Source organism: Pelodiscus sinensis, chromosome 5 (genome assembly GCF_049634645.1).
Source record: "Pelodiscus sinensis isolate JC-2024 chromosome 5, ASM4963464v1, whole genome shotgun sequence".
Classification (NCBI taxonomy): Eukaryota; Metazoa; Chordata; order Testudines; family Trionychidae; genus Pelodiscus; species Pelodiscus sinensis.
The window spans coordinates 130,519,305-130,545,126 of record NC_134715.1 but is presented as its reverse complement, the minus strand read 5'-3'; positions in this window follow the sequence as shown (position 1 = coordinate 130,545,126).

Here is a 25,822-nt window from a genome sequence, read left to right as displayed (position 1 = left end):
AAGAGGCAGAGGGCCAAGCCAAACATTTGAGCATGCTTTTTTGCTCCCTTTAAGCTAGTTATACCTGTCTCGCAGGACTGGCAGAAAATATGCAAATGAGATCACGACTCATGCAAATGAGTCCCTCATTAGCATATTTTCTGCTGCCAAAACTGGCAGTGTAGACGTACATTCTAGAGAATATGAGCTAGGAGGGGAGGCTGAAGGAATTGGGCTTGTTTAGTTTGGAAAGGAGAAGACTGAGGGGGGACGTGAGAGCAGTTTTCAAGTATCTAAAAGGGTGTCACAAGAAAGAGGGAGAAAAATTGTTCTCCTTGGCCTCAGAGGATAGGACAAGAGGCAAGGGAGGTGTAGGTTGGACACAGGGCCGGCCCACAACATTTTGACACCTGAGGCGGGGAGCTCAAATGACACCCCCATGCTCCCTCGCTTGGGCCAAAATTTTGAAAGGTCTCAATTCTGCCTTCTTCCTGTTCTACTCCTCTCATGGCACTGCTCTGCTACCTACATATTCCCAGGAATCTTCGCTCAATTCTAACACCTGGTTCCCAGGAAGCAACTCTGCCTCAAGTGTTGACTCTAATCAGAGCCCAGGGAGAAAACTCCCCTGCTGCTCCCATAACCTTATCCAGCCACAAATGAATAATGCCACAAGCATTTCATCCAAGACTGAAAACTTGCTTGCACACAAAGGGTGCATCTAGACTGGCAAGATTTTGCGCAAAAGCGACTACTTTTGCGCAAAAACTTGCCAGCTGTCTACACTGTCTGCTTGAATTTGTGCAAGAGCACTGACTTTGTAATGTACAAACTCAGTGCTTCTCGTGCAAATACTTTCATGCTCACACTCAGGAATAAGCCCTCTTGCGCAAGAACACTTGTACAAGAGGGCCAGTTTAGACAGGCACCTTAATTTTTTGTGCAAGAAAGCCCGATGGCTAAAATGGCCATCAGAGCTTTCTTGAGCAAAAGCGCGTCTAGACTGGCACGGATGTTTTTGCGCAAAAGCACTTTTTGCACAAAAGCATCCTTGCCAAGCTAGACGCTCTTTTGCGGAAATACTTTTAATGGAAAAACGTTGAAAGTATTTCCGCAAAATCATGCCAGTCTAGACATAGCCAAGGTGCTTTATGTTGAAATAAGTGCTGTGTGGACGCTCCCAATTTCGAAATAAGCTACGCAATTGACGCAGCTCAATTTGCGTAGCTTATTTCGAGTTAAGCCCTGTTGTATAGATACACCCGAAGAAAGAGAACTTGGATCTCTGTTTGTACTAACAGACCTCACGCAGGGAGTGCTGTCACATTACTATTCTGCTGGATGTCAAAGGTGAATTGATAAGGTGTCAGATAATAATAGCTTGGTCCTGCCTTGAGGGTGGGGGGCTGGACTCGATGACCTCTCGAGGTCCCTTCCAGTCCTATTATTCTATGATTCTATGATTCTATGAATATGAGCCTTAATTTCAGGTCAGGACAGGTTAAAAGTTCCGTGGAAATGGATGAAAGCCACTTAATCCTGATTTTCTAGTGAGAGGAGAAAAAGGTACTCTTTGTATTTCCCAGTGTGTTCCCCTGAATGGTGGATTGTCATAAATTACACAACAGAAATCAATACAAACACCCAATCCATCTCTCTGTGACTGCAGGATCACGCTCCCTGGCTGTGTTCTGATAATTAATTATTAGTTGGCTTAGGGTTATTAATAGATCCTTATAAGAAGGACACAGTGGGATGTAGTGATGGACGCCGACGTGTTACCAATTCAACCTGATAATTCATTTTTCCTCAGGATGGCAATAAAGCATTGGACTCATTTGCCGACCAATGTGGTGGATCTTGGCTAACAATGCTGCAGTCGGCTCACTGCCCCCGGCATCATGGTTGCCTTCCAAGAGCTCTTCTGGGTGCGGAAAACAACCCTGTCTGTTCTGGTGTCAGCTCGGACGTACGGGGCTTTTGGGACGGTTGCTGGCTGTCCATCACACCCAGGCCTCTCCCGTTACCATGGGAGACGTGGAAGGATGCCCAGATCCCCAGCTGCTGCTGAGAGGAAATGGCCTTGCCCTACAACGTCCCCTCAGAAGGAGAAGAACTTCCTGGTCAGTACTGCTCTCTCTGCCTTCCACGACCTGTCCCTCAGGTCCCAGCATGGGAGGCTCCCAAGGGGCCGTGTCGCGCCATGGAATGCTCTCGGGTGGTCCCCAGCAGGTTGTGGCCAAGGGGATTTTGCTTCCCCTACTGGCTGGGATTTTCAGCACTCAAGAGAATTGACAATGGCATCGTGTTTCAGCGGGCGGCGAGTGGTCCCTTTCTGGGTGGACACAGAGCTGCCGTGGGCAAACCTTCCCCTGAGAGGCTGCCCCGGCAGGGTGTGCACGAGGGATCCCCTGATATGCTGTCTGCCGATGTGGCACCACTGGGACCCGCACCTGTGGCAGTGCCCAGCTGCCTGTGAGCCTGGAGCACCTCAAGGCCTTGAAGCCTGCATCTCAGGTCCCCCGAAAGGATCGCCTTTAGGAGCAGATGCATCTTACCGTGTGCCCTGCTGGTGAACAGAGGCAGGCTCTGGAGGAACAAGATGGAAGAGCGCTCTGGGGTAGTAGACAGTGTTCCTTCTCATTTTTCCCTCCACATCTGGAATAAATTTTGTTACGTGCACCAAGGCATGTGCACCACCAGTAGACCCATAAGCTGCCAGCTGTTGGTGCTCTGCTAATCAGCTGGGCGGCATTTGACTCTCTCCTGGTGACCATCTAAGCTTTCAGCTTACAGGGAACACTGGTAAAGAACCCCTCTCCCAGCAGCATTTATGCCCCTAGAAACTTCCCTTGTCAACTTGAGGCTGTTTGCCTGAGACCTGTTCCATGGGAGATGGGGTCTCTGCTGGATAGAGAAGTCCCCTGCCTCTCAGCTAGTCCTAGCCCACCCCACAATGCGCACAAGACTTTACGCTAATGTTTGCTATCACGTGGAAACAAAAGCCATTAGGAATTGGTTCCCAGGCAAGTGACAAAAGCGCTTGACTTCGCAGATGCTTGGATCCAGCTTCTTTTATATGAGGCTCGGGCCCCAAACGACACTAACCAAATGTTTACTGAAGAAATAACAGCCAAGGATGTGGAAGGATATTTACAAGTTGTTCTCTTCCTAATGCTGCTGGAGAGACACGTAGTAAATTGGTTCTTAGGATGCGTATGACACTACAGGGAGCGGGGTATAATAAGACAGTGTGATCGTAAAACCCAGCTTCCCGCGCTCATAAAGGAATCTAACTCTATCTGCAGGGTGTCAGTGGGGACCCTGCACTGGATTTTTTGTATTCATTGCTATGCTATGTCATGAGACGGCTACACCTTATGGAGGTCTCTTAGTTACAGTCAAAGCTGAACAAAACTTGTCAGCCAGGACTGGGCTCTGTGCGGCTCATGGGTGGGGAGTAAAGGGTTTTGTACGGCATTCTGGCAAACCCTCTACCTTTCACCCAGGCACATTCTGGTGTATGGTATACATCAGCACAGTCCCAAGGGGCTTTGCCAACTGCAGTGAAATAGAACTCAAAACCTCCTTGTGATGTTGGCAATGTTATCCCCATTTTATAGATGGGGAAACTGAGGCACAGCTGCCTCCAGGATCACAGAGATGGGCTGAGGATGAAAATAGACCCTAATGTCATTGGACATAACGGGGAGGCTCTCCGCTGACATCACGGGGCTATGGACCAGGTCCTAAGATCCCCGTGCTTTGTTATGTGCACCAAAGCATATGTGGATGTGCACCACTAGTAGAAACACCTGGCTGTGGGTGCTCTGCTAATCACCTGGGTGGGATTTGAATCTCTCCTGGGTGGCCGTCCGCGCGCTCAGCTTTCAGGGAACACTGCTCCAAACTTTGTGCTTCTGCCCGGCACATCTTAGAGGTTGAGGACACAATGCCCGGTCAGCATCCCGGGTTAGATGGAAGCTAGGAACTGCCTGGCCATTGGGTTCTTGAGAACATCGGGGTGATCTGGAGGGGGGAAGCTTTCTGTGCCTTACCTCTTTCTGCTGCTCTCCCTATCACCCGGTGAACAAGCCTGTTTCCCAATAACACCCCAAGCCCATTCCAATTACGCAATGGCGGATACATAATTTCATTCTATTACCATTAGCGGGGATTGGTGGCGCACCATCTGCCTTGGCATATGCTGTTCACGTAACACATCGCCTGCATTGAAATGACATCCACGGATAGACGAGCTCCATTAAGAAACCATCACCGGAAACCCTAGGATCTTAGGGACGTGTGACGATGCCCATCACCTCCCTAGCATTTGGGAGACCCCGGTCAGACTCTGGCCCCTGGCAAGTCAACAGTAAGCAGGATCCAAAGGAAGGCTTCCATTCCAGCTTGCTGGAATGGGAGAGAAACCCCAGGTGTGTCTGTGTAAATACAGTTTGCTCCTGCTTGGCTTGGCTGTGTTAGATATTCAGTAGATGGAGGGGTAGTTTGCTCATTGTGACCCGGACCAGCTATTAAATGCTGGGACAGCTGAAATAGGGTTGACGGTTGGGATTGTGTGGGAAGACTGAAAAGCAGGACAGTGCTCCGTTGTTCCAAATGAAAGGGCTCCCTTAGCAGGAAGAAACTTGCACATGCAGGGGCTTGACGTTTCAGAGCTCCGTGGAGGTCGGGGCGAGGGAAGGTTAGTCGGGTCTGGAGGCTTCATGACTTCCTCTGCTTGGAAGGGTGGGTATGACCCCTCTCCCTTTCTAAGAACAGAGCTAAATAGGCATCATTAGGTGCCTCTCTTCTCACGCTAATGGGGTTACAGCTGGTTTTTCTACCCTGCTTGCTAAGAGTTGAAATCACGGGGCGCTGAAATTTGTTGAGACTGATGGGCACAAATCACAGCCAAGAAGTGGATGGTCGTGGGCAGCCAGCCAAGTAGTGGTGGCATGAGGAGCGGCGAGCAGGGTGGTGGCAGAGGGGGGTAAGGAGCGGCCAGCAGGGTGGCGGTAGAGAGACCTAATGAGAAGCCAACAGGGCAGCAGTAGCGAGGTGCAATGAGCAGCCAGCAGGATGGCAGTAGCAAGGTGTAATGGGTGGCCAGCAGGGCGGCGGTGGAGAGGTGTATTGAGTTCCCAGAAGGGCGGCGGTGGAGAGGTGTGATGAGTTCCCAGAAGGGCGGCGGTGGAGAGGTGTGATGAGTGCCCAGCAGGGCGGTGGTGGAGAGGTGTGATGAGTTCCCAGAAGGGCGGCGGTGGAGAGGTGTGATGAGTGCCCAGCAGGGCGGTGGTGGAGAGGTGTATTGAGTTCCCAGCAGGGCGGCGGTGGAGAGGTGTAATGAACGGCCAGCAGGGCGGTGGTGGAGAGGTGTGATGAGTGCCCAGCAGGGCGGCGGTGGAGAGGTGTGATGAGTTCCCAGCAGGGCGGTGGTGGAGAGGTGTGATGAGTTCCCGGAAGGGCGGCGGTGGAGAGGTGTGATGAGTTCCTAGCAGGGCGGCGGTGGAGAGGTGTGATGAGTTCCCAGAAGGGCGGTGGTGGAGAGGTGTAATGAGTGCCCAGAAGGGCGGCGGTGGAGAGGTGTGATGAGTTCCCAGCAGGGCGGCGGTGGAGAGGTGTGATGATTTCCCAGCAGGGCGGTGGTGGAGAGGTGTGATGAGTGCCCAGCAGGGCGGTGGTGGAGAGGTGTGATGAGCGGCCAGCAGGGCGGTGGTGGAGAGGTGTGATGAGTTCCCAGAAGGGCGGCGGTGGAGAGGTGTGATGAGTGCCCAGCAGGGTGGCGGTGGAGAGGTGTAATGAGTTCCCAGAAGGGCGGCGGTGGAGAGGTGTATTGAGTTCCCAGCAGGGCGGCGGTGGAGAGGTGTAATGAACGGCCAGCAGGGCGGTGGTGGAGAGGTGTGATGAGTGCCCAGCAGGGCGGCGGTGGAGAGGTGTGATGAGTTCCCAGCAGGGCGGTGGTGGAGAGGTGTGATGAGTTCCCGGAAGGGCGGCGGTGGAGAGGTGTGATGAGTTCCCAGCAGGGCGGCGGTGGAGAGGTGTGATGAGTTCCCAGAAGGGTGGCAGTGGAGAGGTGTAATGAGCGCCCAGCAGGGCAGCGGTGGAGAGGTGTGATGAGTTCCCAGAAGGGCGGCGGTGGAGAGGTGTGATGAGTTCCCAGCAGGGCGGCGGTGGAGAGGTGTGATGAGTTCCCAGCAGGGCGGTGGTGGAGAGGTGTGATGAGCGGCCAGCAGGGCGGTGGTGGAGAGGTGTGATGAGTTCCCAGAAGGGCGGTGGTGGAGAGGTGTAATGAGTGCCCAGAAGGGCGGCGGTGGAGAGGTGTGATGAGTTCCCAGCAGGGCGGCGGTGGAGAGGTGTGATGATTTCCCAGCAGGGCGGTGGTGGAGAGGTGTGATGAGTGCCCAGCAGGGCGGTGGTGGAGAGGTGTGATGAGCGGCCAGCAGGGCGGTGGTGGAGAGGTGTGATGAGTTCCCAGAAGGGCGGCGGTGGAGAGGTGTGATGAGTGCCCAGCAGGGTGGCGGTGGAGAGGTGTAATGAGTTCCCAGAAGGGCGGCGGTAGAGAGGTGTGATGAGTTCCCAGCAGGGCGGCGGTGGAGAGGTGTGATGAGTTCCCAGAAGGGCGGCGGTGGAGAGGTGTGATGAGTTCCCAGCAGGGCGGCGGTGGAGAGGTGTGATGAGTTCCCAGAAGGGCGGTGGTGGAGAGGTGTGATGAGTTCCCAGAAGGGCGGCGGTGGAGAGGTGTGATGAGTTCCCAGAAGGGCGGTGGTGGAGAGGTGTGATGAGTTCCCAGAAGGGCGGCGGTGGAGAGGTGTGATGAGTTCCCAGAAGAGCGGTGGTGGAGAGGTGTGATGAGTTCCCAGAAGGGCGGCGGTGGAGAGGTGTGATGAGTTCCCAGAAGAGCGGCGGTGGAGAGGTGTGATGAGTTCCCAGAAGGGCGGCGGTGGAGAGGTGTAATGAGTGCCCAGCAGGGAGGCGGTGGAGAGGTGTAATGAGTGCCCAGCAGGGCGGCGGTGGAGAGGTGTAATGAGTGCCCAGCAGGGCGGCGGTGGAGAGGTGTAATGAGTGCCCAGCAGGGCGGCGGTGGAGAGGTGTAATGAGTGCCCAGAAGGGCGACGGTGGAGAGGTGTAATGAGTTCCCAGAAGGGCGGCGGTGGAGAGGTGTAATGAGTGCCCAGAAGGGCGGCGGTGGAGAGGTGTGATGAGCGGCCAGCAGGGCGGTGGTGGAGAGGTGTGATGAGCGGCCAGCAGGGCGGCGGTGGAGAGGTGTGATGAGTTCCCAGCAGGGCGGCGGTGGAGAGGTGTGATGAGTTCCCAGAAGGGCGGCGGTGGAGAGGTGTGATGAGTGCCCAGAAGGGCGGCGGTGGAGAGGTGTGATGAGCGGCCAGCAGGGCGGCGGTGGAGAGGTGTGATGAGTTCCCAGCAGGGCGGCGGTGGAGAGGTGTGATGAGTTCCCAGCAGGACGGCGGTGGAGAGGTGTGATGAGTTCCCAGCAGGGCGGCGGTGGAGAGGTGTGATGAGCGGCCAGCAGGGTGGCGGTGGAGAGGTGTGATGAGCGGCCAGCAGGGCGGTGGTGGAGAGGTGTGATGAGTTCCCAGCAGGGCGGCGGTGGAGAGGTGTGATGAGTTCCCGGAAGGGCGGCGGTGGAGAGGTGTGATGAGTTCCCGGAAGGGCAGCAGTGGAGAGGTGTGATGAGTTCCCAGCAGGACGGCGGTGGAGAGATGTGATGAGTTCCCAGCAGGGCGGCGGTGGAGAGGTGTGATGAGCGGCCAGCAGGGTGGCGGTGGAGAGGTGTGATGAGCGGCCAGCAGGGCGGCGGTGGAGAGGTGTGATGAGTTCCCGGAAGGGCGGCGGTGGAGAGGTGTGATGAGTTCCCGGAAGGGCGGCGGTGGAGAGGTGTGATGAGTTCCCAGCAGGGCGGCGGTGGAGAGGTGTGATGAGTTCCCGGAAGGGCGGCGGTGGAGAGGTGTGATGAGTTCCCGGAAGGGCGGCGGTGGAGAGGTGTAATGAGCAGCCAGCAGGGCGGCGGTGGAGAGGTGTGATGAGTGCCCAGCAGGGCGGTGGTGGAGAGGTGTGATGAGTTCCCAGCAGGGTGGCGGTGGAGAGGTGTGATGAGTGCCCAGAAGGGCGACGGTGGAGAGGTGTGATGAGTTCCCGGAAGGGCGGCGGTGGAGAGGTGTGATGAGTGCCCAGAAGGGCGACGGTGGAGAGGTGTGATGAGTTCCCGGAAGGGCGGCGGTGGAGAGGTGTATTGAGTTCCCAGAAGGGCGGTGGTGGAGAGGTGTGATGAGTGCCCAGAAGGGCGGCGGTGGAGAGGTGTGATGAGTTCCCGGAAGGGCGGCGGTGGAGAGGTGTGATGAGTTCCCAGAAGGGCGGCGGTGGAGAGGTGTGATGAGTTCCCGGAAGGGGGGCGGTGGAGAGGTGTGATGAGTTCCCGGAAGGGGGGCGGTGGAGAGGTGTGATGAGTTCCCGGAAGGGGGGCGGTGGAGAGGTGTGATGAGTTCCCGGAAGGGGGGCGGTGGAGAGGTGTGATGAGTTCCCAGCAGGGCGGCGGTGGAGAGGTGTGATGAGTTCCCGGAAGGGCGGCGGTGGAGAGGTGTGATGAGTTCCTGGAAGGGCGGCGGTGGAGAGGTGTGATGAGTTCCCGGAAGGGGGCGGTGGAGAGGTGTGATGAGTTCCCGGAAGGGCGGCGGTGGAGAGGTGTGATGAGTTCCCGGAAGGGCGGCGGTGGAGAGGGGTGATGAGTTCCCGGAAGGGCGGCGGTGGAGAGGTGTGATGAGTTCCCGGAAGGGCGGCGGTGGAGAGGTGTGATGAGTTCCCGGAAGGGCGGCGGTGGAGAGGTGTGATGAGTTCCCGGAAGGGCGGCGGTGGAGAGGTGTGATGAGTTCCCAGCAGGGCGGCGGTGGAGAGGTGTGATGAGTTCCCAGCAGGGCGGCGGTGGAGAGGTGTGATGAGTTCCCGGAAGGGCGGCGGTGGAGAGGTGTGATGAGTTCCCAGCAGGGCGGCGGTGGAGAGGTGTGATGAGTTCCCAGCAGGGCGGCGGTGGAGAGGTGTGATGAGTTCCCAGCAGGGCGGTGGTGGAGAGGTGTGATGAGTTCCCGGAAGGGCGGCGGTGGAGAGGTGTGATGAGTTCCCGGAAGGGCGGCGGTGGAGAGGTGTGATGAGTTCCCGGAAGGGCGGCGGTGGAGAGGTGTGATGAGTTCCCAGCAGGGCGGCGGTGGAGAGGTGTGATGAGTTCCCAGCAGGGCGGCGGTGGAGAGGTGTGATGAGCGGCCAGCAGGGCGGTGGTGGAGAGGTGTGATGAGTTCCCGGAAGGGCGGCGGTGGAGAGGTGTGATGAGTTCCCGGAAGGGCGGCGGTGGAGAGGTGTGATGAGTTCCCGGAAGGGCGGCGGTGGAGAGGTGTGATGAGTTCCCGGAAGGGCGGCGGTGGAGAGGTGTGATGAGTTCCCAGCATGGCGGCGGTGGAGAGGTGTGATGAGCGGCCAGCAGGGCGGTGGTGGAGAGGTGTGATGAGCGGCCAGCAGGGCAGCGGTGGAGAGGTGTAATGAGCGGCGAGCAGGGCAGCGGTGGAGAGGTGTAATGAGCGGCCAGCAGGGCAAGGACAGTGCCAGAGCTCAGCGAGCAGGCGGATGGCGAGTGACCAGCAGAGAGCGTGAGATGTCTCCGACTTTCCCTACCCCGAGAATGGGGGGGATCTCTGAAGATGCGCCTCTGCACTCTCCTCACCAAGGGCAGCGACTGTGCGTGGGGGGCAGAGAAGAGTGGGGCTTGCGAAGGGGTCACTTATATTGCTGGACTTAGGAATCTGAGAAGGAAAGGACTCTGACCCACCTCCTTGGGGTGTGGCTGTTACTCGTGGGTTTGGGTCTGAACTCTGTTTGTTTGTGATGTTTTCCCACATTCATGCCACGTTACTTCCCTCCCCTTTTATTCAAAGTTTCTTTTTCTGCACTCAGGCTCTGTGCGTGCGTGCGGGGAAGCATTGCCTGGCAGAGGCGCCCAGGGGTGCTGTGTGAATTTCCCAGGTTACTGGGTGGGGGCTCGAGTTCTGCACTGGATGGAGAGGAACCCCTCCACATTGAACATGGCCCAGGCTGCTGCTGGTGCTACCTGGCAGAGAGCTCCCACAAGGGAGGGGGTGATGTAGGAGAAAGCGAGTCTGGAATGCAGCCGCTTGCAGGGCCCGGGGATGGGAAGATGGAAAACCCGCCGCGTAACTCTTGTAATCACAATGGAGCGCACATGAAAGCCGTTTCACTGTGCTTGCAGGCAGGACAGAGTAAAATCCTGGTCATCCACTTTGGCTCTTGCTCCAAACGTGGACACGGAAGGGGTTGTCGGCACATTCACTGGCTTGTGGCATCTCTTACCGGTGTCTACAATGCTCCCTGCTCCGGATGGCACAGTGAAAACAGACTCACAAGAAATTAGAGCCGCACAAGGCTGTCATAGGGTGCCTCATCTCATCTATGCCCCAGCTGCTTCGGGATGGTCCTTCCCAGGGCATCTCCAAAAGCTGCCTTGGTGGGCATGCTTATTAATTAAATGCAGGCTCTATACCCACCCAGCGTGGCTGGAAGTGGAGGTTGGATGGCACCACGGTTAGAGAACCAGGTTGAGATGTGGGAGACATGGCTGCTCTGCTACAGATTCCCTGTGCGACCTTGGGTAGGTCACTTAGGCCCAGGTTTTTTAAAGGTATTTAGGTGCCTCTCTTCCTTTAAAAATCTGTCCCTTAATCACTCTGTGTCTCAGTTCTCTTTCTGTGAAATGGAGATAACAGATGTGAAGGGCTCAGATCCTAAGGCAGTGGGATCCATAGCTCTCAGACAGACAGAGATTTGCTCGACAAGGGCATGGGGAGACGACGCAGTGGAGGGAGGTATTATTTCTTCATACATCACACAGCCAACCTGTGGAACTCCTTGCCAGAGGATGTTGCGAAGACCAGGACTTTAACAGGGTTAAAAAAAGAGCTAGATAAATTCATGGAGGATAGGTCCATCAATGACTATTAGCCAGGATGGGTAGGAATGGTGTCTCTAGTCTCTGTTTGTCAGAGGCTGGGAATGGGTGACAGGGGTGGTATCACTTGATGATTCCCTGTTCTGTTCATTCCCTCTGGGGCACCTGGCCACTGTCGGCAGACTTGACACTGAGCTAGATGGACCTTTGCTCTGACCCGTGGCTGCTCTGATGTTCTTTGCTGCAGCAAAACACAAAGTGGAGGCAGGACGTGCGTTATCCACCAAGCAGCATTTCAGTGCTAGAACCAGCACGCTCCACGGCACCGGCTCAGACTTATCTCTGCCAGCAGAAGCGAGTGCTCGGGGAAGTCACAGCAGGAGCAAAAACCCCCCTGAAGCAGCCCCCATCCTTGTCCATCAGCCGTCTAGAGCGAGGCAAATCCGCCTGGGAGTGTCGCTGTGTGATCAGTGGCGCAGCGTGTGGTTAATAGGGAAATGAGGCCGTTGCAGGCCGCTTCCGACTTGCAGGCGCTTCTCAGTGGGGAGCGTCTCCCCGGTGCACACAGGAATATGGGTGAGCGCTCTCGTAATGAACCAGACATCGGGGCTACTGTTTCCAGAGCTCAGCAACGAGAGGAAAGCTCTCGGAAGTTGTCTGCACTCAAAGGCAGACCCAAGTCAGCAGGGAAACGTGTTGTTCTGAACGGGGCCAAAACATCCCGAGGTTCAACAGTTCGAGAGACCAGAGGAGAGCAACAAACATGAGGGCCGGCCTAGAAAACATGAGCTGTGAGGGAAGATTGAAAGAATTGGGCTTGTTTGGTTTGGAAAGGAGAAGACTGAAGGGGGACTTGACAGCAGCTGTCAAGTACAGGCAGTCCCCGACTTACGAACGGGTTACGTTCCGAAAACCTGGTCGTAACTCGATTTGGTCGTAAGTCGGAAATACCCGTAAACGGGCTGACCACACTGTTCGAAAAACTTGATGTAGATGGTTCCCAACTTGAAAATATTATAATGGAGTTAAGGGGAGTTTGGTCGTAAATACGGATGGTCGTAAATCGGTGTGTTCGTAAGTCGGGGCTCTATCTAAAAGGGTCTTACAAGAAGGAGGGAGAAAAATTGTTCTCCTTGGTCTCTGATGATGGGACAAGAAGCAAGGGGCTTAAATCGCAGCAAGGGAGGTTTAGATTGGACAGTAGGAAAAACTTCCTATCTATCAGGGTGGTGAAACACTAGAATAAATTGCCTAGGGGGGTTGTGGAATCTCCATCGCTGGAGATAGTTAAGAGCAGCTTGGACAGACACCTGTCAGGGATGGTCTAGATCAGGGCTACTCAACACGTGGCCCATGGTCCATTTGTTTGTGGCACCCGATGCGATTTGGGTTTACGTGGGGCTCAACACAACCCACTGGCAGGGTCCTTTGAACATGGCCTCCACTGGGAACACACTTCACAACGGCGAGTCAGTATCATCAATGGTCTTCTGTTGAGATGTGTTTTAGCAGTTACATTCCTGGGCTGTCGTTGCTCATTAACAGTGCAGCCATATGGGTTGAAATCGGGGAAATATTGCATGTTCTTAATATCAGCACAACTGACGTAAATGGGGCCTGCGTTAAACTTGCCTTACACTTTGTATTCATGCCCATCCGCGTGAAAGACGTTATTTACATATATTTGCATATCTATTTGCATGTATATGCAACCACATTTAAGTTGCGGCCTTCGGCATGTGCTGTGAGTATCTCTGTGGTCACCGGGGCCCTGGTCTAGATGATGCTTGGTCCTGCCGTGAGGGCAGGGGACTGGACTTGGTGATCTATGAGTCTATGACCCAAGTGCAGCTAGGAATGTGAAAACCGGGGATGTGGGAGTTAGGCGCCGGGGCAGCGGAGAGCTGCTGAAATGGCTCTCTGCCCCTTCCTGTCCCACTTCTGCTGGGCGGCCCGTTGCAGCCTCAGCATACAGCAGAACGGCTGCCATGGATGCTCAGGCCAGGCAGTGTCCTGGACCACCTGAGAATTAGGTGTGTTCCTTGGGCCTGCGTCCGGTCTCCCTTCTGGCGCGAAGGAGGCCAGGCATTGCGCTGCCCTCTCGGCATGGCCCTGAGAGCCACCAGAGTCATTGCGCCGGCACCACCAAAGACCCGCCACATCTCACGAAAGGTCCCAGCAGGACTGGAAGCGGCCAGCTCTCTTTGGGACGCACCTGGCCCCGTTTCCATAGGAGCCAAGTGTCTCGCCATTTTTACTGTGTTTCTCCTCCTGGCACCTCCGTGGGGCTAGTGTCCCCATCGTGCAGGTGGGAAACTGAGGCACGGAGTGACTCAGGGCTCGGTTCCCCAAGGGACTGCAGTTTAGGCCCCGATGCTCCAGATTTAGGCAGCATCGGTATTCACAGCCTCCTCACTCAGCTGCTGCCTACCCCCAACAGAGGGGAAGGGGGATAGCTCAGTGGCTTGAGCCTTGGCCTGCGAAACCCAGGGTTGTGAGTTCAATCCTTGCGGAGGGGATTTGGGGCAAAAATGTGTCAGGGATGGTACTTGGTCCTGCTGTGAGGGCAGGGGACTAGACTCAATGACCTTCCAGTCCTAGGAGATAAGGTCTCTGGGCAATGGGGCAGGGGGAGGGCACCACTCAACATTCTGGTGACAATTCTAAAGGGGCCTGGGGCAGGTGCACCATTGGGCCCTGGGGCAATTGGCCCCTCTGCCCCTCCCACCAGGTGCTTCAACTAACTCAAGTGCCTAACTTTTTGCAGGAACAGTTCCTTAGGCACCTGTGGTTTTACTTGTGAGCGTGCACAAGCACTGCTGCATCCCTTGGGTCCCGGTGCGATGCACGGACAGTGGGAAGATGGGTGTGCCTCCGCACACCTCGCCAATCTGGCTCAACCCAGTGGGCCTGCCCTGAGCACACCCAACACCACCCAAAATGACATGAGGGTGGGGGGAGAGGAGGCATTCTCGCGTATCACCGAGCCCAGAGGGTTGTCTGCTGCCCAAAAGGGATGTGAACCAAGATCTGCCGCCTTCCAGGTGCCCCCCCTTCAAGTAAGAGGAGCCCCAACTGAGTCTCCCAAGCTGGAGTTTGGTGCCCAACTCCCATAGGGCACCCCTGCCTCCTTGGCAGCTCCCCATGGTGAGCAGCTGCCAGGTGTGCTGTGCTTTGCGACCTGCATCGTAGGTGCCTAACTCCCTCTGTTGACCGGCTTGGAAGCCTGAGCTCCGGACTCTGGCTTTGTGACTCCCAGGGAGCTAGGAGTGGTGATGGTCACCCTGGAAATAGCTACGTGCCTTTGGGAATGCAGCCCTGAGTGACTCACCCAAGGTCACGCGGGAAGTCTGGTGCAGAGCCGGAACGCCACCCTGTGACGGGCTGAGCCCGTCCCCGACCCCGCTCGAGAGCGCGCCCGCAGCCGGCGGCACAGGGCAAGAGTGGCACGGCCTCCTCCACCGCTGCTGCACATGAGCCCTCCTCCGGGCACCATGCTCAAATCCGGGGCCGGCTCAGCTGGAGAGCGGGAGCGCTGACACCGGCGCAGGACCGGGAGGGGACGGCGGAGCCGGTGTGGGAGGGGGAGAAGATGCCCAGACGGACACCCAGGAGGGGGAGAAGGTGGCAGAGGGCTCCCGGCGTGAGGGCGAGCAAGAGCACCGGAACCTCCGCGGACTCCGGGAATGACGCCAGAGCCACGGTCCAGGCAGGTAGGCACGCGGGGGACCTGGCAGTGGGAGAGGCGAGTGACCAGACCGGGCAGGGCCCTGGCAGCGCTGACAACAACAGGGAACCCTCATACGGGGGAGAACACTGGACGGGGATTCGGGTTGCGGCCACGCCATACCGGGGGCGAAGACCCTGAAGACAGAGCGTATAGGCTGCGTAGGAAGCGGGCCTGGGACGGGGGCACGGCAGCAGGGAGCCCCTCCAGAAAGCCCCCCGAGAGGGGTGGTGAGTGAGATACACGGCGACTCGCCATTCGGGTGAGGGCCTGCGAGCTCTACCCTGCAGGTCCTGGGACCGGAGCTCAGGAGGGCCCGAGTTCCCCTACGTTAATCCAACGCCTCCCCTATCGCCATGCCGCGGTTAGCCCTCCAGGAGGACTTAGGCCTGGGGGCAGGGAAGAGCGTCCAATCGGGCGCAGACTCTATTTCAGGACAGAGACTCGGGAAAGGCCTGAGGGGGACGGTTCCGTGCCGTGGACCTAATTGGAGTGCACGGGGCCCCTCCCCGCCAACAGGGCGAGGCCTAGAGCAAACTAGGAGCGGGACTCATGAATCCAACGCGAGTGGCCTCATCCTCACAATACCTGCGGAGGGGGGAAGGGGGTTGAGCTTTGACACACCCCAACATCTCCCCAGTGCCCTAACCGCGAGCCACCTGCCTCTGCCTAGAGGTGTAGTTTTCCTCTCCCACCGCAGACCCCTGCAAGAGGCTGTTCCTGCCGTTCCACGTGCTCCCCTTCTCCTATCCGACTCCGTTCTTGTTCAGCGATAAAAAGCCCTTCTCTCAGGCATCTGTGCAGTGTGAACTTTGACTAATAGCTGCCTTCCAGTCTCACAAGTAACAGCTGCTGGTTGTGCGGGGTTGGTGCAACACCCTCTTCCTACAGCACCAATGGTAGGAGGTCAGGCCGCTCCTCTCTTCCACAGACTGGAGGAAGCAGCGGAGGAAGGGTGTCCTAGAGACAGGTGTGCTGTTCATGCAGCAAGTCCACTCCTGGGATAGGAATCCAGGCCAGAGTTTGGTAGTGGCCTTGCGCTCTGCTCAAGGCTCCAGCATGAAGAGTCTGAGCAGCAGCAGTGAGCATGAAGCCCAGGAATGTAGATCAGAGATGGGCCTGAGGTATAAAATCTGGAACCGGATTCTAATCGGGATCTGGACTTTTAAACCCAGGGAAGGCTGGGGAGGTTCAGATCTGGAGTTTCTGCTCAATCCATTCCAGGGGGATCAACTACGAAGTGTGGGGTTGGGACTTCCCCACTATGGGAAGGGTTTTGGGTGCAGGGATTTGGGTCAGACTCGTCCTTAAGGACAAAGAGAATACAGATCTGCAGAGGACCAAATGGTCTACTCCGAGGTGACTGGTTCGTGTGTGTACATGTGCACAAATACACTGCCCTCGCCTGCATAGAATCAACTGTGTGCCACAGCCCTATACTGCTGCCAACGGCTGGAGATTCTCCTTTAGCTCACGTGTCCAGGGCCTGTGCTTTCTGATCATTGTTGCATGTTACAGTAAAGCTTGTCATGGCCACAGTGTGTGGCAAAACAACTTCCGGGAAATGCTATGATCAGTCGTATTCCAGAAGTACCCACTTGAAATTAGGGCCCCATGGTGCCGGGTGCTATACGGACATATTCATAGTCCCTGCCCCAAAGAGTCGAAATGAGGGACGTCTGCTATGTACATTGGACAAACATCTCAGACACTTTGCCAAAGGATCAATGCCCACAAAACAGATATTAGACAGGATTACAAAGAAAAAACAGTTTCTTGCCATTTCAACCAGAAAGGACACTGTCTCAACGACTTAATTACCTGCATCCTGCTCCAGAAGCCTTTTAAATCTGCACTTGAAAGGGAATCCTCTGAACTGTCATTCATGCTAAAATTCGACACTCTACGTGTCGGTCTCAACAAAGACAATAACTATCTTACCCATTACCAAGATAGCTTCCCCAATTATCACCTCTAATATCATTAGCTCACAGACATTTACCTTCCTCTCCCCCCCCCCCCCGCATCCCCCTTCTGTTCTGAAATGTGATTTGTCCTTTTCATATGTGTTCACTTTTTTTTAATTGTATCCTTTGGTATATATGGTTGTGACAATTTTCTTCCACTATTTGATCTGAGGAAGTGGGTCTGGCCCACGAAAGCTCATCAGCTAATAAACCATCTTGTTAGTCTTTAAAGTGCTACATAGTCCTGCATTTTGTTCCATAGTGCTAGAGGTTTTCTTAGGAATGGTTTGTGCAAAATCTAAAAATACTCCTCAAAGAGTTTAAAGGCTGGCAGGGCAGGAGCTCTGAAGGGGGATAGAGGCTAATGCATGCAAGTGCTGCCCGTTCTGTCTTTCTTGGTGGTGTGGAGGAGGCAGGAAATCTTTCTCCAGTGCCAAGGGCCCGGCGGAGGTAGAGAACTGTAATTTACTCCCTCTTGCACCTGTTCCAGTAAATCAGTCGACCCAGTCTAAGCCTATGCATCCCAACCTATGGATCTTGCTCTCTCGCCTCTGTCTCATTTGCTGACGTGGCAGTCGACACCCCTGCCTCCGGCCTGTTTTCTCCGCACATTTAATATCAGAAGGGCTTGGGGGGTGTCACATTAGGGAAGCTGACCCGGGATGATGAAGCCAGACGTGAGAAATGCAGCATCTTGTCCCCTTGCAGGCGTAGGAAGGAACGGGGCTTCCCATCCCGTTGGTTTGCTAGGAGAGGTTCACACGGTCTTCCCCGTCTCCTGGGGCAACCGGTTCCCTCCGGAACACCGTGAACATTGGGCTGGCAGAGAGAGGGCGGAGGAGTCACCGTGGCAGCCAACGGGTCAGTGGCAACGGGGTGAAAGGCCAAGCGGCTGGAGGATGCTCAGGCTGCACGCTGAGGGCGGCCCAGGCCAATCTACGCTAATTGATTATGCAAATGGATCCAGCCATCTGCCTGTCAAGAAAGCTGGAAGCCAGGATGTAAATTTGCTGGGATCATCCTGTGCTGTGAATGCAAAAATGAGCCGGGCTAATGAATAGCAACAGAGAGAAAAACGATTAAAGAATTACCCTGAATTAACTAAGTGCTAATCAGTTGGGATTGGGGATTCAACGGTGGGTACCACACTGCACAGGGGACCTCCTCATGGACAGTGCCATCCTCGGGGGTCCTTCCCTTTGCTGCCCCCATCTCTTACCCTGAGCTGCTTTCCAGACCCCCGGTCTCCTGCCTCAGGACTTGCCCCGCACTGCGACCTGCACAAGTCGGGGTGCAGGCAGCAGTGCAAAGAGATGCTCATGTGGTGATCACTGGCACGAGCACGTTACTAGTGACCCGGAGACCTTTCACGCCATCAGCACCCTCTTCCTCCAGTTATTCGCCTCCTCCACGCTGGGATGTTCTTCTTCTGAAGAAGTGTGGCTTATCCCCTCACCCTCTCACTTCCAATGCTCCCCACAAGTGGAGCGCTTGGGTGGCCACCCATTAGAGGTTCAAATGCCACCCAGCTGATTAGCAGAGCGCCCACAGCCCCCTACAGCTGGCTTCTACTTTTGTTGCACATTTGCACATGGCTTGGTGCACAGAACAAAATTTATTTCGCACGTGGATAAAAAAAATGAGAGGAAACATTGCTCACTTCCCTGATCTTTCTCTCTTGAACAGAGAACAGCAATACCCAAAGTCTGAAGATGCAAACAATTTAAAGTTTATTGGGGTTCACTTCCAGCAAGCATGAATCCAGTTTCCTTTTCTTCTCCCACTCCCTGTTCCCGTTCATTTGTTTTCCCCACTTACTTTCTATTTGTCCCAAATATATATACCAATAGTTTCAGCTATCCCTTAACTAATCATTCTCCTGAAATGTAACTAACCAGTCCTCACATTGTAACAAGAGTCTCTAACCAATGAAATTCCCACCACTTTCTTGGGTGTACACCCAGCAAAATTCATTATACAGGAGACAGAGACAATCAGGCGACGCCTACGCTGCAGGCTACTTGCGCAAGAAGCTTTTTGCGGAAGAGATCTTTTTGCGGACGTGAGCCAGGAAGGGATTTTCAAAGGGAGGTAGAGGCCTTCCTGCCCTTTGTAGATCCACCTCCCAGTCTATTTTTCCTTACCGCTATCAGGGATGGTGTAGATGGCGCTGGGTCCTGCCGTGAGGGCCGGGGACTTCCCTTCTAGCTCTAGTAGGCTGTTGCCTTTCACTCGGGTTGGAGAGCACAAACAGGTCGGCCCGTTCCGTCCTCGGGTCAAAGGTCAATGGGCTTGGACTCTTGGGCACGAGGGGCGACGTTCACCACGATGTGGCGGGCTAGTGTCATGTCGTGAGGCAGAACCGAACCTAGGCCCCCCCAGAGCGCAGCACAGGGCCCCCCGCGGATTGAGCTAGACGCCAGCGGGCTCTCAGCTCAGGCTGTGGAGGAAACGCCTTGTGTCTCTCTGTGATCGGACTCACTCCACGGGGCAGTACCCCCCTCCTCCCCACACCAGGTGTGAGTTACACTAGTACAAGGCTCCCATGTTACCTGTACCCCAAGTTCAAATAGCCCCCCCCCCACTGTCACGTCCGAGCACCTCACCATCTGCCACGCCTCCCTCCTCACAGCGCCCTGGGAGGTGTGTGGCTTCCATTGTACGGAGGAGGACCTGAGGTGGAGACGATGGGGGGGAGGGGGGAGACGGGACGCAGGCACTAGGAAGTCTTAGAACCATAGAGCTGGAAGAGACCTCAGCAGGCCATCAACTCCAGCCCCCTGCCCGAGGCAGGACCAATCCCAACTCAATCAACCCAGCCAGGGCTTGGTCAAGCCGAGACTTAAAAGTTTCTAAGGATGGAGATTCCACCTCCTCCCTAGGGAACCCGTCCCAGTGCTTCCCCACCCTCCTAGGGAAATAGTTTTTCCTAATATCCAACTTGGACCTCTCCCACTGTAACTTGAGACCTTTGCTCCTCGTTCTGCCATCCATCACCCCCAAGAACAGCCTCTTTCCATCCTCTTTGGAACCCCCCTTCAGGGAGTTGAAGGCTGCTCTCAAATCCCCCCTCACTCTTCTCTTCTGCAGACTAAACAGACCCAACTCCCTCAGTCTCTCCTCATAGGTCATGTGCTCCAGCCCCCTCATCATTTTGGTTGCCCTCCGCTGAACCCTCTCCAATGCGTCCACATCCTTTCTGTAGTGGGGACCCAGAACTGGACACAATAGTCCAGATGTGGCCTCACCAGAGCCGAATAAAGGGGAATAATCATGTCTCTGGATCTGCTGGCAATGTACCTTCTAATGCAACCTAATATGCCATTAGCCTTCTTGGCTATAAGGGCGCCCTGTTGACTCATCTCCAGCCTCTCATCCACTGTAATCCTCAGTGGACGAACAGGGGCTTTCTCCCCCTCCGGCAGAGGGGTTTCCTCCATCCCCGACAAGGGCTCTAACCATTGAGCTCAAAGCTATGAGCCAGGCAGCACCACCCTCTCCTCCTCCTGGATTTTGAACAGGACCAAGCTGGCAGGCAGCTTCTGAGATCAGCCCGGATTGCAAGGTACGTAGCCAAACAGCAGGTGTCTTTCCCCTGGCTGGCGGCTCCTCCGGGGCTTAGGTTTCAGGGGGGAATCCGGGGTAGGAGAGGGGATGAGGCAGGCAGCAGCACGTGCCGAGAGACAGACACAAACTCCGGTGCAGAGGGAGCTCTCGCCTTGAAACATGTGGTAAATGAATGAGCAGAGGCACCTGTGGAACCCAGCGAGAAGCTTGGAGGGAGGGGAGGGGCGGGGCGGGGCGGGGCGGTGGACCTGAAATTGAGACACCCAAGTCATTTCTTGGATGCCACCTTAAGCAACTTTCCCAGGGTCACACCGGAACTCGGGCACAGCAGGGAATTGCACCCACCTCTCCCAGTGCATGGACTGTAGCCACTGGGCCATACTTCCTCCTGAAGTCCCACTGAAATGGGGTGAGGCCAGGGGTGGGCAATAATTTTAATGCGGGGAGGCATTCCAAGATTTTTGCAAGTGCTCAAAGGCCGCATTTCTATGGAGGGCGTGCAGGGTCAAGGACGGAGGTTGGGTGCAGAAGGGTGCACGGGGTAAGGGACTGGGGTGCAGGAGTGGGTGTGGGGTCTGAGAGGGAGTTTGGGTGAAGGAGGGAGTGGTGATATGGGGCAGGAGAATGGGGTGCAGGGTCAGGGAGGGGGTATGGATGCAGAAGAGGATTCTGGCCTGGGGGAGGGGTGTAGGAGGGGGTGCAAGGTCTGGGAGGGAGTTGTGTCCTGGGGAAAGGGAGTGCAGAAGGTCTGGGTGGTGATCTGTGGTAGGGGAATGGGTGCAGGAGAGGATTCTGGCCTGGGGGAGGGGTGTAGGAGGGGGTGCTGGGTCTGGGAGGGAGTTGTGACCTGGGGGAAGAGAGAGTTCGGGTGGTAGCCAGGGGCAGGCTCTGGCTGGGAGGCGCTTACCTAGGCAGCTCCCAGCCAGTAGCCCTGCAGAAACCTGAGGCCACGTGGCTTCCCTCTGGGCATGGGAGAGAGGCTTCCCATGCTGCTCCTGTCCTCACCCCCCAGCAACATTTTTCAGTTCCTATTGGCTGGAAACTGGCCAATGGGAGCGGAGAGGTTTTGCTGGGCAGGGACTGTGTGTGAAGATCCCCTCCTCCCTGTCCAGAGTGGAGAGTGGCTGGCTGCTAACAGCACGAGCAGTTCCCTGCCTTCGGGCTCTGACGAGGCAGCCCTGGGCTGGATCCGGTGGCTTGGCGGACCAAGTCCGGCCCACTGGCAGCCTCTTGCCTACCCCTGGGCTAGGCCCTAAGCCCAAAAGGGCCATAGAAAAGTCCTCCAGGCAGCTAGAGTGGCTAGGAGGAAACCAGCCAATCAGGGGCCAGGAGGGACTATATAAGAGGAGCTGCAGGACTAGAGGCAGCTCAGTTTCAGCCCAGACCTCGAAGGGAGAAGGTCGGGGGTGGCAGAACCAGGGACGGCTCCCCTTAGAGAGCTGTTGAGAGAGGGGTGGACGTGAAGGAGAAGCCCTGAACGAAGGGCAAAGGAGGAGGAGCTCCGGAGGCACCGCTCTCATTCAGAGGGAGGCCACAAACTGAGGAAAAGGCCTCAAGCTGAGAGACTCTCTAGAGGGCGCCGGGATGGGCCTCTGTTAGAGACATCACTTGGAAGGGGGTTGAGGAGGCCGGAGGGCTGAGCAGCCCTTTTAAAACCAAGGCTGTGCCAGAACCTGCCCTCGGCCAAACCAGGGTGCTCACGTGAGGTGAGCGCCGACCCCGTGACACCCACCTACACCCGCCGGGCAAGTAGGGCTGCCAGGTATCCGGATTTCTACCAGACAGTCCGGTATTTGAGCCCTCTGTCCGGTAGAAAAATTCAGAAAATACCGGACAGGCTGCGAGCAGAAGCCAGGTCGGGGGGAGAACTCTGTCACCAGGTCTGCTTCCCTCCCCTCTTCCTCTGCCCCCTCCAGCCCCACGGTTCCCGATTACCCCCCCATCTCTGCTTCCTGCCCCCTCTTCCTGCTGGCCAGCCCCGCGGCCCCCGGACATCCGCTGCCCCCGCCAGCCCTGCTTCCTGCCCCCCTTCCTCTGGGCCCCCCTTTCCTGCCAGTCAGCCCCCGGGCACCCCCCCCACCAGCTCTGCTTCCTGCCCCCCTTCCTCTGGGCCCCCCTTTCCTGCCAGTCAGCCCCCGGGCACCCCCCCACCAGCTCTGCTTCCTGCCCCCCTTCCTCTGGGCCCCCCTTTCCTGCCAGTCAGCCCCCGGGCACCCCCCCACCAGCTCTGCTTCCCGCCCCCCTTCCTTCGGGCCCCCCATCCTCCCTTCCGGCCCCATAGCCCCTGATTTCCACCCCTCCCAGCTCTGCTTCCTGCCCCCTCTGCCTGCCGGCCAGCCCCATGGCCCCTGGATAACCCCCCCTCCCATGCCAGCTCTGCTTCCTGCCCCTCCTCCTCCCATCTAGCCCCGCGGCCTCCGCCCGCCAGCTCTCCTTCCTGCCCCCCCTCCCGGCCGGTCCCCTCTCGGACAAGCGTGTCCAGTTTTTTAGCGGGGTCTACCTGGCAACCCTACTGGGCAGACGGGTTCAGGTTCACATGGGCTTGGGCCTTAGATAACAAACTCGCTGGGAATTTTCCAAGCCCCGGTGCTGACGTGTGGCACCTCATAAGTGTTCATTGCCAATGATGAGGCATGAATTAAAAGCACGTCCGTTAGCATCTCTGTCCTCTCCTGCCATTGAATTCTCCCTTCCCCCCCTTTCCATTTTCATAAGGCTTTTATTTTCCTTTATCAGGCCTATCAAACTCAGTTATGAGCAAGCGCCTGGAAATGAAGAGTCACTCTGGGGTAACGTTAAAGTGGCCACGCAGGAAATGAATTTGAAATGAAGTGTAGCAATAAAATGAATTATTCAGAAACACACCTAGGCCTGTGTTGTTTGATCAATTAGTGCTACTATATTAAGGCTGTAATTTATTGCAAGGGAAGAAGAAAATTAAAACTGAAACCAACAGAGGGCTAGGAAATAATTTGGAGAGGAATACAAACAAGGACAAACTAAAATAAGACGTTGTGGGGGGGGGAGAGGAAGTCAACCAATGTGTCTCCTTTTTGCACCTGCTTATTTCGTCTAGCCCTGCGTTCGAGGTACAGACATTGGCGACGTGAAGGCAAACGCTGGTATGTGGTTACTCTACTTTTTGGACACCTGCTTTCAAGTCTTGCCTCTACCGCATATGTCTCGCGCTGGGTAAATCAACTGCCAACTGAAGACAATGCTGCCCCACCTCCCAGGGGCGTGAGGGTAAGTGTGTGACATTTGAGAGGTGATCCGATATTGTAAGAACGGCCATAATGAGTCAGACCAATGGTCCATCTGTCTTTCAATAGTGGTCAGAACTGTTGAGGATCTGGGCCAGGTTGCTAAGGTATTTGACTGCTTATCTTCCTTCTAGTTTTTTTTTAACCCTCTCTTGACCTTCACAACATCCTCTAGCAAGGAGTTCCACAGGTTGACCGTACGTTGTGTGTAGGCTGAGATGACCTGATTTGCATAGAGGGGGAGGGCTTGGACATGGGTCTCCAATAGAGGGGCTGTTTGATACATAAAATCCTTGGGGAGTTTACTGAAGACCCAAAGGGGAGCAGTGGTGCTGGAACAGTTGTTAGACTGGTGGTGATGAGGGGTACTCTCCCTTACCTAAGTGCCCCTCACCACCCCTTACAGTGGGGCTGGGAGCAGGGCTTTGGCTCTAGGAGGGGGAGATGCAAACAGGGGAAGGCGGCTGAGCCTGGGGCCAAGACCGGAGCCCTGGGTGCAGGGCTGGGACCTGGGTGAGTAGCAAAGGCCCCGAGCATGGGGCAGGTGGAACCTCCACGCGCAGGCTGAGGACCCCAGGCAAAATTTGGGGGAGCTGCAGCACCCCTCATCTCCCTAGTTCCCGCATGGCCTATGGACTGGCGAGTACCTCAGACCCATTTCGGCCCTCGGTCAGCCCAGTGCCAATCCAGAGTGACTCCAAGGAGGCCACTGTCCTTACTCCGGATTCACACCAGAACCAGCCAGATCGGAATACGGCCCTTCCTCTTAGTGTCTCTGGAGGGAAGCTCGGTCAGCCATTGCCTGTGAGCTGGCCGGGCGTTTCCGAGGCGATGGGGCTGTGCCGGCCCAGAACAATAGCCAGGAAGGGGGCTGAGCTTCTGGGGAGAAAAGTCCTTTCGCGGCGCCTAGAAAGGGAGTTTCCCTGGCACCGACTGGTTGATGGTAGCGTGCGCGGGAGCCTGGGGCAGCCCGGTTTCCTTCGATAAAGGGAAAGCCAGCCTCAGTACTGGGCAGACTGTCACCTACGAGGGCTAGAGCCTTATTTAGGCAGCTAATTTAGTGCCTGCTTATCAGCGGTCTGAAGAGCAGCGGGGCTGGGACACGCTAGAGATTTGCAGCCTGCCAGGCCCTGCCTGTCAAGCTGCCCCCAGGGAGAAGAATCAATGGACACAAATCAGATATTAGGAATGGCAACATACAAAAACCTGTAGGGGAACACTTCAGTCTCCCTGGACACACAATTGCAGATCTAAAGGTAGCCATCCTGCAGCAAAAAAAAACTTCAGGACCAGACTTCAAAGAGAAACTGCTGAGCTACAGTTCATCTTTAAGTTTGACACAATCAACTCAGGATTAAACAAAGACTGTGAATGGCTTGCTAACTACAAAAGCAGCTTCTCCTCTCTTGGAATTCACACCTCCAGATCAGCTGCTAGAAGTGGGCCTCATCCTCCTTGATTGGATCCACCTCGTCATCTCCAGCCTGATCCTGGCCTGCATAGTTATACCTGCCTCTGGAAATTTCCACTACATGCATCTGACGAAGTGGGTCTTTGCCCACGAAAGCTTATGCTCCTACACTTCAGTTAGTCTATAAGGTGCCACAGGACTCCTCACCACTAGGGATAGGGGCACCCTGGGTCCTAACAGGGAGGAGCTCAGCGGTCCTAGTGGGGGAAAGCAAAAGGAGCAGACAGGTGAGCTTTAGCCACCATCAGGTGCCTCCAAGAGCCCTTGCCATGACCCTATAGTGCCCCAGTCCCATTACAGTGTCATTATTGGTTGCCTGAATGAATTGTGCAGCTGTGACACAAAGGGTCCTCTACCCCCACCCCAACCAAATTTCAGTTCCCTGCTTAAAAGCACTGGGGCTTCTCAACTAAACCGTTGAAAGAAAACTTTTAACACGGGCAAATCAGTGTCACATGGGCTGGGAACCTAGGGGTCAGATGCGGCCCCTGGGTTGCCTGCATCTGGCCCCCAAGGGTCAGAGCTCCCCAATGCTGGTTGTAGGGAATAATACCGGACACACTGGCTATGTCTAGACTGGCATGATTTTCCGCAAATGCTTTTAACGGAAAAGTTTTCCGTTAAAATCATTTGCGGAAAAGCGTGTCTAGATTGGCACGGACGCTTTTCCGTAAAAGCACTTTTTGAGGAAAAGCGTCCGTGCCAATCTAGAGGCACTTTTGCGCAAAAAAAAAACGGATCGCCATTTTTGCGATCGGGGCTTTTTTGTGCAAAACAAAGCTGAGCTGTCTACACTGGCCCTTTTGCGCAAAAGGACTTTTGCCCGAACGGGAGCAGCATCGTATTTCCGCAAGAAGCACTGATTTCTTACATGAGATCGTC